At 35.1% G+C, this 14979-nt stretch overlaps 1 protein-coding gene across 6 annotated transcripts in view; it reads left to right on the top strand.

Moving 5' to 3' along the window:
* Positions 1–51: 51 nt before the first annotated feature.
* LOC106063159 (uncharacterized) overlaps positions 52–14979 on the top strand; it is a 33534-nt gene continuing 18606 nt past the window's right edge. For 4 of the 6 annotated variants that reach the window (XM_056025112.1, XM_056025109.1, XM_056025111.1 and 1 more), the window contains exon 1: positions 52–337. The gene's annotated coding sequence lies outside the window, so the exon portion shown is untranslated. Of the gene's footprint in view, positions 338–8215; positions 8345–14979 lie in introns of those variants that run through there. The other 2 variants (XM_013221474.2, XM_056025110.1) reach the window with 2 other exon arrangements.

Genomic DNA, 14979 nt, shown 5'->3' with positions numbered 1-14979 from the left:
CTCAGAGAAACAAGTTATCGACTGGCACCAGGCAGTGTCGAGGTCAGCTAGCGAAGGAGAGAGATGGGGCAGAAGGGGGGAGGGCGACAACACACTTATGTCTCGTGTCTTCCTTTGAGACCTGTGTCTTAAGACGTTCTGTAATTGTATCTCTTTAACCCGGACACATTCGTAGTGATACACATACGCACACAAAAAAAATAAATTATTATACGGTGATCAGATTAGTGAAGGGGAAAAAATGGCGCCCCAAACCTGGAGTATGAATGGAGCACATGAAAGGCAGGCAGGCTGAGGGCGCCTTGTGACTCGTGGCGCTGATCCCATTGTGTTAGCGGTAAGTTTTCAATTATATTGCTCTTGGCTTATCGTAGATGTGATGGTAGATGTGATGGTAGATGTGATGGTTCCTTCTGATCAGCGGGAGAGGGGAGAGTTGGTAGAGTGCTACAGATTGGCATGTTACAGACATCCATATCACCCTCCAGGGGAGTGGGGGGGATCTAGTTTTTATGTGCATGTAATTAATATCATCACACACACACACACACACCGATTATTTCTTCTCCATTTCGTACGCATACTTTTTGGGTTTGTTTTTTTTTTGGTGGGGGGAGGTATTTTCAGAAACATGAGTGTTAATGTCCATTCTAATTTTAATGTCAATTATATTGTTTATGTCAGTTGGAATGACAATGTCAGTTACAATGTTCGTGTCTATTATATTTTAATGTACTATTTATCATAGTAGTGTTGACTCTCCTCTAATGTCAGTTATAAAAATAAATGTCAATAATTAATGTCACATTATTATAGTAATGCCAATTATCATGTTAATATCACTTCTGATGTTTATGTTTAACTGTTATGTTGGCTTGGTGTTTCTTGTGTTCACCCACAACTCGTTACACAGAAACTCAAAGCTGAATCTCTAACTTGTTGTTAAGCAAGTTACAGCAACTAACTTTAAGTAATTAACTTCAAGCCTTTATATCAGCGGTTCTCAACCTTTTCAGGTCCGCGACCCCATAATACATTTTTCCGCGACCTCCAGCCATATTTTGTTTTCAAGTATAGGGCTAGCTAAATGGGATTTTACTATGTTATAAAATCGTTATCAAAATGTATATATCTGACATCCATGATGTATTTTTATTGTTAGAAACTGAACATTGCGAAAACTTAATTGAGTGTAAAATGTGTCAACTGAAAGTTTAAAAGTAGGCATAATCATGGAAAACGTGGATCCATTGATACAGTAAACTACATGGAAACAAAAATATTGTTGCGACAGTCTTTGCAAACACACCAACGTTAGTGCGAAGGTGTGTGCTTGTTTTTGTTTCACCAGATCAGGAGCTCTCAGGGCAGTCTTTGTAAGATCATGAAGAACGTGATCTCCTGCCTCAATCCTACTTCTGTACTTAGACTTGATCACTAAGAGCCTGGACAACCTACTTCTGTACTTAGACTGATAACTAAGAGCCTGGACAACCCACTTCTGTACTTAGACTTGATCACTAAGAGCCTGGACAACCTACTTCTGTACTTAGACTTGATAACTAAGAGCCTGGACAACCTACTTCTGTACTTAGACTTGATAACTAAGAGCCTGGACAACCTACTTCTGTACTTAGACTTGATAACTAAGAGCCTGGACAACCCACTTCTGTACTTAGACTTGATAACTAAGAGCCTGGACAACCTACTTCTGTACTTAGACTTGATAACTAACAGCCTGGACAACCCACTTCTCTACTTAGACTTGATAACTAAGAGCCTGGACAACCTACTTCTGTACTTAGACTTGATAACTAACAGCCTGGACAACCTACTTCTGTACTTAGACTTGATAACTAAGAGCCTGGACAACCTACTTCTGTACTTAGACTTGATAACTAACAGCCTGGACAACCCACTTCTCTACTTAGACTTGATAACTAAGAGCCTGGACAACCTACTTCTGTACTTAGACTTGATAACTAACAGCCTGGACAACCCACGTCTGTACTTAGACTTGATAACTAACAGCCTGGACAACCCACTTCTGTACTTAGACTTGATAACTAACAGCCTGGACAACCCACTTCTGTACTTAGACTTGATAACTAACAGCCTGGACAACCCACTTTCGCAAAGATATGTTGTTGGAACTGGAAGAAGAAGACGCATAAAAAATTTTCAGATAGAACCCGATAAGACTACAAGCAATGGAACCAGAATTGTGTAACTGACATTGGAGAGAAATCATTATTAGCTGCATCTCTATCGATGTAGTTCTTGTGGCAGTGTCTTCGCTGCTAATGTTATGTCCATAAATCAAACAGTGAGTTCCGAGGACTTTTAGTAACTCACTTTGTACCAAACATTAAAATCCAGACCGACATCCAAGCATACTTGGAGCACCACCTGTGCAGACACCACAAATATTGTTGCAAGAGATCGAAAGCTTTTCCACTAATTAACAAGCTTTGTCAATGACATCACGTGCTGTAGAGGTCGTTTCGGGAGGGTTGCAAAAACGAAACTTGTTTTTAAAATCACTTTTATGTATATATCTCTCATAAACCAGCAATTGTGAACATTTTGCAACGCCTGTGGACTGATCAAGCTGGATGCCTAATTTTGGAAATGGAGCGGACATAATTTCCAGATCGATAATATCAACAAACATATCAACTATTCTTCTTTGAACACTGTCATTAGATGAAAGAATTGTACTAAATTTATTTACGGATTCGGCTCTAAACATAACTATAGTAATGTCTTTGACTGCTGACTCCTTAGTAGTGTTTGTTTGTTTGTAAAATGTTTTACATATTTCGGATGTTCCTTCAGAGTTGAAGATAGTTTACTTCCTAGTCCAAACCTCCCGCAGGACGACTGGAGATGGGAGCGGGCAGGGTTTGAACCCTGACCATCGATAAATCAAAACGACAATCCAGCGCGCAAACCGCACGACCAGGCAGCCAGGTTCCATAGCTCTACCGATTCTGAGAGCAACCCAACAAGAAGTTTAAAAATTAGATCTAGATCTAGATCCTTTCGATCTAAACATGGCAAACATGGCCTTGATTCATCAAATACTAATACTCTCATAGAGTTGGGCAACTTTTTAAAAAATGTTGTTTAGTTTTTTTTAGGGCTACTATACATACATCACGCTCGGTCACGGTTCCAGTTAGCACCCAAGGAACATTTGTGCAAAGTTTCATCAAGATTGGTCAAACGATTTTAATTTCTATTCGGAACATACATACTTCTTACATACTACTTTATAGTATAGATTAGGTCTACATGTTCCTAGAATATTTTTCAATGAAATATCAATAACCCTTAATTATCCAACCAGTCAGTAGGTCATCAATTGTCCTCTATACCGGTCACTAAGCCTAAAGTCAGACAATATAAACACATCTGTATGCATGTTCAACAACAATACTGTTACACATGTCAATTACAGAATTACACATAACCAATTTTACTGTTAATGTAATTTATAATAATAAATGTCAGTTATAATTTCAATGGTAATAATTTGCAGATCTAGTCGTGTTAATTGAATGTTGACTGGATGTTGACTGGATGTTGCCTAAATGTTGACTTATGTTGACTAAATGTTGACTGGATGTTGACTGGATGTTGACTGACTGACACGGCTGACTGGTAGAGTCTTGTGTGGTGGAGGGTGAGGAATACACTCACTAAGAACACAGCTGTGTTTAAATCCTATAAAGGACTCCCCCTAATGACTGTGTCTGTATGTTCGCTACCACTAATGATAATCTTGACAACACTTTATGGTGTCAACTACTGATGTCTTATGATAATCTTGACAACACTTTATGGTGTCAACTACTGATGTCTTATGATAATCTTGACAACACTTTATGGTGTCAACTACTGATGTCTTATGATAATCTTGATAACACTTTATGGTGTCAACTACTGATGTCTTATGATAATCTTGACAACACTTTATGGTGTCAGCTACTGATGTTTTATGATAATCTTGACAACACTTTATGGTGTCAACTACTGATGTCTTATGATAATCTTGACAACACTTTATGGTGTCAACTACTGATGTCTTATGATAATCTTGACAACACTTTATGGTGTCAACTACTGATGTCTTATGATAATCTTGACAACACTTTATGGTGTCAACTACTGATGTCTTATGATAATCTTGACAACACTTTATGGTGTCAACTACTGATGTCTTATGATAATCTTGACAACACTTTATCGTGTCAACTACTGATGTCTTATGATAATCTTGACAACACTTTATGGTGTCATCTACTGATGTCTTATGATAATCTTGACAACACTTTATGGTGTCAACTACTGATGTCTTATGATAATCTTGACAACACTTTATGGTGTCAACTACTGATGTCTTATGATAATCTTGACAACACTTTATCGTGTCAACTACTGATGTCTTATGATAATCTTGACAACACTTTATGGTGTCATCTACTGATGTCTTATGATAATCTTGACAACACTTTATCGTGTCAACTACTGATGTCTTATGATAATCTTGACAACACTTTATGGTGTCAACTACTGATGTCTTATGATAATCTTGACAACATTTTATCGTGTCAACTACTGATGTCTTATGATAATCTTGACAACACTTTATGGTGTCATCTACTGATGTTTTATGATAATCTTGACAACACTTTATGGTGTCAACTACTGATGTTTTATGATAATCTTGACAACACTTTATGGTGTCAACTACTGATGTCTTATGATAATCTTGACAACACTTTATGGTGTCAACTACTGATGTCTTATGATAATCTTGACAACACTTTATGGTGTCAACTACTGATGTCTTATGATAATCTTGACAACACTTTATCGTGTCAACTACTGATGTCTTATGATAATCTTGACAACACTTTATGGTGTCATCTACTGATGTCTTATGATAATCTTGACAACACTTTATCGTGTCAACTACTGATGTCTTATGATAATCTTGACAACACTTTATGGTGTCAACTACTGATGTCTTATGATAATCTTGACAACATTTTATCGTGTCAACTACTGATGTCTTATGATAATCTTGACAACACTTTATGGTGTCATCTACTGATGTTTTATGATAATCTTGACAACACTTTATGGTGTCAACTACTGATGTCTTATGATAATCTTGACAACACTTTATCGTGTCATCTACTGATGTTTTATGATAATCTTGACAACACTTTATGGTGTCATCTACTGATGTTTTATGATAATCTTGACAACACTTTATGGTGTCAGCTACTGATGTCTTATGATAATCTTGGCAACACTTTATCGTGTCATCTACTGATGTCTTATGATTACCTACGTTCTGGTCCCCCCCCCCCATTATCTCTTGATAATTTAATTTTATCAGAACGAGTACACAGTTTGTAGGTTCAAAAGAATTCCTGTATTTCTTTTCTAGATTCTCTCGCTCTCTCTCTCTCTCTATATATATATATATATATATATATATATATATATATATACATTACTATTCCCATAGATCGCGGAACACACATTTTAGACAGTACGGATAGGGGCTCTGTCTGTCTCAGATCTAGCAAAATATGTTGGCCGCAACTGGGTCTCCGTAAAATACTGCACTCATTCTTAAACTCCGGACTCGAAGACTATGCCTCACATATACATCTGGTTAATGGGACCAATCTATTGTACAGTCAAACCCGGTTATTCGGACCAGGCGGTTATTGAGACCCAAAACGATGACGTATTGGTGTCATCCAATTAACTGCGTTGAGCTGTATTTTCAATGTATAAATTTTACATTTCACTATTTCAAAGGTTGCGGACAACAGACGTCAAATGGAAGTAGAGCTAATTCTACAGTTGCTGACTGTATCAGTAATATGCCAGTTTGGGAACTACTGACTAAACTCATTGACTGTATCAGTAATATGCCAGTTTGGGAACTACTGACTAAACTCATTGACTGTATCAGTAATATGCCAGTTTGGGAACTACTGACTAAACTCATTGACTGTATCAGTAATATGCCAGTTTGGGAACTACTGACTAAACTCATTGACTGTATCAGTAATATGCCAGTTTGGGAACTACTGACTAAACTCATTGACTGTATCAGTAATATGCCAGTTTGGGAACTACTGACTAAACTCATTGACTGTATCAGTAATATGCCAGTTTGGGAACTACTGACTAAACTCATTGACTGTATCAGTAATATGCCAGTTTGGGAACTACTGACTAAACTCATTGACTGTATCAGTAATATGCCAGTTTGGGAACTACTGACTAAACTCATTGACTGTATCAGTAATATGCCAGTTTGGGAACTACTGACTAAACTCATTGACTGTATCAGTAATATGCCAGTTTGGGAACTACTGACTAAACTCATTGACTGTATCAGTAATATGTCAGCTTGGAAACTACTGACTAAACTCATTGACTGTATCAGTAATATGCCAGTTTGGGAACTACTGACTAAACTCATTGACTGTATCAGTAATATGCCAGTTTGGGAACTACTGACTAAACTCATTGACTGTATCAGTAATATGTCAGCTTGGAAACTACTGACTAAACTCATTGACTGTATCAGTAATATGCCAGTTTGGGAACTACTGACTAAACTCATTGACTGTATCAGTAATATGCCAGTTTGGGAACTACTGACTAAACTCATTGACTGTATCAGTAATATGTCAGCTTGGAAACTACTGACTAAACTCATTGACTGTATCAGTAATATGCCAGTTTGGGAACTACTGACTAAACTCATTGACTGTATCAGTAATATGCCAGTTTGGGAACTACTGACTAAACTCATTGACTGTATCAGTAATATGCCAGTTTGGGAACTACTGACTAAACTCATTGACTGTATCAGTAATATGCCAGTTTGGGAACTACTGACTAAACTCATTGACTGTATCAGTAATATGCCAGTTTGGGAACTACTGACTAAACTCATTGACTGTATCAGTAATATGCCAGTTTGGGAACTACTGACTAAACTCATTGACTGTATCAGTAATATGCCAGTTTGGGAACTACTGACTAAACTCATTGACTGTATCAGTAATATGCCAGTTTGGGAACTACTGACTAAACTCATTGACTGTATCAGTAATATGTCAGCTTGGAAACTACTGACTAAACTCATTGACTGTATCAGTAATATGCCAGTTTGGGAACTACTGACTAAACTCATTGACTGTATCAGTAATATGCCAGTTTGGGAACTACTGACTAAACTCATTGACTGTATCAGTAATATGTCAGCTTGGAAACTACTGACTAAACTCATTGACTGTATCAGTAATATGCCAGTTTGGGAACTACTGACTAAACTCATTGACTGTATCAGTAATATGCCAGTTTGGGAACTACTGACTAAACTCATTGACTGTATCAGTAATATGTCAGCTTGGAAACTACTGACTAAACTCATTGACTGTATCAGTAATATGCCAGTTTGGGAACTACTGACTAAACTCATTGACTGTATCAGTAATATGCCAGTTTGGAAACTACTGACTAAACTCATTGACTGTATCAGTAATATGCCAGTTTGGAAACTACTGACTAAACTCATTGACTGTATCAGTAATATGTCAGCTTGGAAACTACTGACTAAACTCATTGACTGTATCAGTAATATGCCAGTTTGGGAACTACTGACTAAACTCATTGACTGTATCAGTAATATGTCAGTTTGGAAACTACTGACTAAACTCATTGACTGTATCAGTAATATGTCAGTTTGGAAACTACTGACTAAACTCATTGACTGTATCAGTAATATGTCAGCTTGGAAACTACTGACTAAACTCATTGACTGTATCAGTAATATGCCAGTTTGGGAACTACTGACTAAACTCATTGACTGTATCAGTAATATGTCAGTTTGGAAACTACTGACTAAACTCATTGACTGTATCAGTAATATGTCAGTTTGGAAACTACTGACTAAACTCATTGACTGTATCAGTAATATGTCAGTTTGGGAACTACTGACTAAACTCATTGACTATTAAAACCAAAAAAAAAAAAAATGCAGGAAATGCAGCGGAGTTTTGCTGCCAACTTCAAAACAATCTGATCTTGCAAATCTTTCGTTTTCCCCAAACTTGTTTGTCTTCCCTTGCCATTGTTTACCTCACGCTATAAATAGACACAAGTACAAAGATAGATGGGCATATTAGTGAAATACAAACGAAACTGATCTTGTTGAATGCCAAAGGTGTAGAACAGCGAACGATGAGAATGGAGATGTGGGTAATAAACAGAAACATTCCCCCCGCAGCCACCACGCTTGGTATGTTAATCCCGAAAAGCTAAAATCATTTTTTTAAATCTGCAATATTTGTTGAAAATATTGAAGTATATAATACTGGAAATGTAACGACTGTATAATGATTATATATGGGGCCTAAAAACAGAGAGAGAATATATAGAGGAAGAGAAAATGTTTTATATAGATTAGTCTTTTAGTCGAATATAGATTAGTCTTTTAGTCTCATATAGATTAGTCTTTTAGTCGAATATAGATTTAGTCTTTTAGTCTCATATAGATTAGTCTTTTAGTCGAATATAGATTTAGTCTTTTAGTCGCATATAGATCAGTCTTTTAGTCTCATATAGATTAGTCTTTTAGTCGAATATAGATTTAGTCTTTTAGTCGCATATAGATCAATCTTTTATTCTCATTAGTCTTTTAGTCGAATATAGATCAGTCTTTTAGTCTCATATAGATTAGTCTTTTAGTCGAATATAGATTTAGTCTTTTAGTCGCATATAGATTAGTCTTTTAGTCGAATATAGATTTAATCTATTAGTCGCATATAGATCAGTCTTTTAGTCTCATATAGATTAGTCTTTTAGTCGAATATAGATTTAGTCTTTTAGTCGCATATAGATCAGTCTTTTAGTCTCATATAGATTAGTCTTTTAGTCGAATATAGATTTAGTCTTTTAGTCGCATATAGATCAGTCTTTTAGTCTCATATAGATTAGTCTTTTAGTCGAATATAGATTTAGTCTTTTAGTCGCATATAGATCAGTCTTTTATTCTCATATAGATTAGTCTTTTAGTCGAATATAGATTTAGTCTTTTAGTCGCATATAGATCAGTCTTTTAGTCGCATATAGATTTAGTCTTTTAGTCGCATATAGATCAGTCTTTTAGTCTTATATAGATTAGTCTTTTAGTCTCATATAGATTAGTCTTTTAGTCGAATATAGATTTAGTCTTTTAGTCTCATATAGATTAGTCTTTTAGTCGAATATAGATTTAGTCTTTTAGTCGCATATAGATCAGTCTTTTAGTCTCATATAGATTAGTCTTTTAGTCGAATATAGATTTAGTCTTTTAGTCGCATATAGATCAGTCTTTTATTCTCATATAGATAAGACTTTTAGTCGAATATAGATTTAGTCTTTTAGTCGCATATAGATCAGTCTTTTAGTCGAATATAGATTTAGTCTTTTAGTCTCATATAGATCAGTCTTTTAGTCGCATATAGATTTAGTCTTTTAGTCGCATATAGATCAGTCTTTTATTCTCATATAGATAAGACTTTTAGTCGAATATAGATTTAGTCTTTTAGTCGCATATAGATCAGTCTTTTAGTCGAATATAGATTTAGTCTTTTAGTCTCATATAGATCAGTCTTTTAGTCGAATATAGATTTAGTCTTTTAGTCGCATATAGATCAGTGTTTTAGTCTTATATAGATTAGTCTTTTAGTCGAATATAGATTTAGTCTTTTAGTCGCATATAGATTTAGTCTTTTAGTCGCATATAGATCAGTCTTTTAGTCTTATATAGATTAGTCTTTTAGTCGAATATAGATTTAGTCTTTTAGTCGCATATAGATTAGTCTTTTAGTCGTACATAGATCAGTCTTTTGGTCGCATATAGATTTAGTCTTTTAGTCATACATAGATTAGTCTTTCAGTCATACATAGATTAGTCTTTTAGTCGTTTATAGATTAGTCTTTTAGTCGCATATAGGTTTAGTTTTTTAGTCGCATATAGATTAGTCTTTTAGTCGTACATAGATCAGTCTTTTGGTCGCATATAGATTTAGTTTTTTTAGTCATACATAGATTAGTCTTTTAGTCGTTTATAGATTAGTCTTTTAGTCGCATATAGATTTAGTCTTTTAGTCAAACATAGATTAGTCCTTTTTTTTAGCTTGCAAGCTCTTCAAGGGGTGGGTTGGAGGGGGTGGACACGGATTTCAATAACGGCTCTAACGATTTTCCAAGAAATGTAACAATTTATGAATACTTTTGGGAATAAACACAATTATTAATTCAAAACTCTTGTTTTGCCGTTATATTTTTAAAATATAATCATAGTAAAATTAAATTTGGCTATTTTGAATACTCGGAGTGCAAGACTCCAACTCGGGACCATCGAGAAAACTGTCACAAAAAGTTTTGTTTTTTTTTAGGTATAGATATCATCATCCTATCATCATCCTTCCTTTGCGTTCCTCTTGGAACATAACCTAAGAACAGGCCACTCTCCACGGTCTCTTTTTTAATGGCTCTTTCCTGCTCTTTCGGCTTCAACTAAGTCTCCACTATGTTTAGTGTTTGTGTGTTTGCTACACAACAGTATTTTTTTCCTTGGACAGATTGTTAGCCTATCACACAACCCCTATGTCCCAGGGAGGGGGATGCACCTTTTGTCTGGTCCTCTTTCCGAAAAGACTTGTCCGGCTTGGTAGTACCTGCTAGGAGTGATAGCTCCCGCCGGAAGGCTCTAAAGGTCATTGAGGTGCGGAAGCTGTCACAACTCGGCAAGCTATGTGCATCAGGTGACAGAGATATACATATATCATATAGGGCCTAGATTAGGTTTAAAAAAATAAAATAACAAATGCTTAAATGAACATTAATATATGTATATTATGTAATATAAAATTAATATTAATAATATAATATTAATATAATAGTATATAATATTAAAATACTCAGAGCGAGCCCTGCAAAATGAATATTTCCTAACATCAGCTTCTCTTAAGGCCTAAATATGTACCTTGTAGGACTTAATAGTTATTTAAGAAAACTAGGAATAAATGAGGTCTTATAAGAATTTTGATTATAAGATTTTGATTTATGTGAAACTATCAGATAATCTTGTAATTAAAACCAGCGATATTAATTGAGAAATTAGGGAAACATAAAGTACATTAGGCCTACAACGACTAAAAAAAAACAAGCATTAGCTACCTTTTTAGTTTTGTGTTTTGTTTTGTCTCTCCGTCCGTCCGTCCGTCCGTCCCGTTTAGATCTCGTAAACGGTTCCACGACAATTCGTTCACTGACATTTCGTTCACCGACAAAACGTTCACGACTTTTCGTTCACGCGACTATTCGTTCACCAGACATTTCGTTCACCCGACAATTTTTTCACGCGACTATTCGCTCACGGACTATTCGCTCACGGACAACTTGTTCACCGACAACTTGTTCACCGACAGTTGGTTCACGACAAATCGTTCACGCGACAAATCGTTCACGCGACTATTCGTTCACGGCACGGACAAATTGTTCACAGACAAATCGTTCACTGGATAGTAACATATTGTTAATATTATATATTCTCGTCGCGTGTTTAATTTATTTACATTAAAACTTTTGTAGCTATTATTTCCAAGTGCAAAAAAATTCTAGAGATCAGGTCAAATCTGAGTTTATTTAATTTCGTTGTTGTTGTTGATGATATTTTGTTAATGAGGCAGTATGTGATAAAAATTATACTTAAAATAAAAAAAAAAAAAAAAAAAGAGATCTTACAAGCTAGCTGAAAAATGTAAACGGGCCCTCACTTTAATATAAGTAACATTTTTACTTTCACCTTTAATATAGCCTACCTTTACACCCCCCTCTTTTTTTTTCATCTACCGGGAATCTACCCATTCATCTGGCTACTCTAGTTAACACCTAGTGGAGGGCTAGACAGACTGGCTCCTCTGGAAGTAATAAAACTTTATTGGACATTGCCTATACACTTGTTCAATCTGTCTACATTGAAAATATCTACTAGGCACTAGTATAGTACTTTCCATCAAGTTTAAAAGAAGTTTTATTTATTTTTATTTTAGTTAACTTGTTTCTATATGTGACCACCCATTGGTAGACTAATTTGATTGCTTGGACCTCAATAACAAATTTATTGAAACAATTTTATTTTGTTGTATTGCGATAAATTATATTTTTTTGATAGGGAACCAAAATATTTCCTAGTGTTGTATATGTAATTAGTTTTCTTTTTTCTTAGATGTCTTAATTGATAAGTATTAACCTTAGATCTGTATCTAGTATGCGACGTTCAGAGTTGAACAGTGAAACCATATATTGTACCAAATCTAGTACCATTGTTAAAAATCTAAATTATCTCTCGTAAAAACACTAAAAGGATTGTGGAAAAAATACTAGTGTGTCTGAGCTAGCCAGGAAAACAAGTGACTTGGCAGAATGCATGACGTGTAGGACGTAATCATCTTCTTTTTTAAAGAAACGTCTGTATTATATAAGATAAGATTTGTTTTTCTTAACGAGATATCAATAAAATGTGTATGTTAATTAAACATCTGGACCGCTATTAAGAAGATAAGCAAATATGGGTCGGTCGAACAAGACTACATGATGGACATGAGTGTAAAAGAAGGCCTACATGTTGAAAGTAAAAATGTTACCTATAGTAAAGTGAGGGCCCTTTTAAATGTTTCAGCTTGCTTGTAAGATCTCTTTTTTCTTTTCAGTATAATTTTTTATCACATACTGTCCTCGTTAACAAAATATTAACAACAAACAAACAAAAATTTACAAAGAATTTCGGATCAGGCCCGATCTCTAGCAATTTTTTGTTTTTGGAAATATCCAGTGAAAGATTTGTCTGTGAACAATTTGTCTGTGAACGAATTGTTAGTGAACGATTTGTCGCGTGAACGATTTGTCGTGAACCAACTGTTGGTGAACAAGTTGTCGGTGAACAAGTTGTCCGTGAGCGAATAGTCCGTGAGCGAATAGTCGCGTGAACGACTTGTCGGGTGAACGAAATGTCTGGTGAACGAATAGTCGCGTGAACGAAAAGTCGTGAACGATTTGTCGGTGAACGAAATGTCAGTGAACGAATTGTCGTGTCCCCCTCGTAAACTAGAAAAGATAGTGAAAATCCGACATCACAATATTTTAGACCATTCAAAGTTCTGATGCAACGGCTACTATTTTCTTTTCTGAAAGCGAAAAATCTAATTTTCAAATCACTTATGCAAGCATTTATTTTATTCATAAAAATACACCACTTTTACAACTATTCACTATTAATATATGTCAATTTTTTTTTTTATTTATTTGTAGTAACTAATTACGGAAGTTCAGTTATACTAAGTACTATATTTACAAATAAAAAAATGTTTACTATTTTTTTAAAGAGAAAAAATCTATTTAGTATGCATATAAGTCAGACATAATTTAAAACAACAATTAATAAGTACTTTTTTTATATTATTGCGTGAACTGCAGTCTCACACAATAGTCATATACCATATTACCAAAGAATTAATATTTTTTTTACGGAAATGTTATATTCTTGAGGACCAAGAGATTGGTCCTTTACAGAACAATTAGATCAATTAGATATTCATTGTAAAACATCAGTTCGGCCAGATTCACATCTAACTTCACATTCACTTTCACCTATCCTTTGGTCTGCTGGACCGCTGGGGCACCACAAAAGATCAGTTAACCTTTTTTCTCCTTTATTTTCTGTCATTCATCTTTGATAGAATTTCATTCTGCCTTTTTACCTGGGTGGACCACTTCTGGGGCCGATTTTGTAACCTTGATTTATTTTAGATCTGTTATGCAGCGGTTCTCTATCTGCACGCCCTATGACAACATCGTGACGTATTCTTTCATTGTGCATCTTTTGGATGTTTTAAGTGTTCTCACAGTGTTAGAAAACACGTAGATCTAGTCTTGGGCCTACTTTGTGATTTTTAACGGCGCTGATCTAGATTTAGTTTGTAATCTAGATTAGATCTCAACTTTATACAATAATTCTAATTATTTGTATGGCTGTCCGGCATTAGATCTAACAAAGAATCTCAACAGATCTAAGAAATTATAAGAATAAGACAAAACTGCTTTATTGGAAATTTGTTGAGATTACAAAGACTCTTTTTTTTAAACAACATTCCACAAAATAAAACAGACATACATATCTAGTTATGATCGCGTCAGATTAGTTCCGGATTGTCGTCTAGGTGTTCCGGGTTCGAACCCTGCCCGCCACTAACCTTCAAGGTTTTGTTTGGGCTAAGATGTGAACGTCTTACATCTTCTATTCCGAAGTAACATTCGCGGGGCTACATAAAAGGTACTACATTTATTTAAGCAACAGTCTATACTTCTACCATAGATATAGATGTGTAACATTTAGATAACTCTAGATCAGTGATTCCCAAAGTGGTCTAAATGGACCCCCAAGGGGTCTACGAAGACTTCCAAGGGGCCTACAAAAGTGAAAAAAAGAATTGGGGTGTATGGCATGTAAATGGGGGTTCACGAGAGTGGATCTCATTTGAGAAGGTCGTGATTTTAATTTCGATTTCACATAAACATTAAGTATCTATAACGTATTATGGGTAATCTTTGACAGTTTAAATTCTATTATTTCAGTTAAACCATATTGTAAATTTTAATACATCATTCAAATAGCTTATTTTAGTATACAGGGAACTACTATTTAGCATGGCCGAATCTAAATACGACATGAAATGTAGACAGTAGTGTTTATTTTTAATTTGGCTTTTTCCTTGCCAAATGTGCCTTTTATGTAACAAAGTTTATGCAGTGACACTATGAAACCAAATAAGCTGGAGAGTCATTTGAGACGATGCCATCCTGATACATTGTATTAAGATTTGAAAT

This window comes from Biomphalaria glabrata, chromosome 3 (assembly GCF_947242115.1).
Source record: "Biomphalaria glabrata chromosome 3, xgBioGlab47.1, whole genome shotgun sequence".
NCBI lineage: Eukaryota > Metazoa > Mollusca > Gastropoda > Planorbidae > Biomphalaria > Biomphalaria glabrata.
This window is presented reverse-complemented; position numbering and strand designations above follow the sequence as displayed.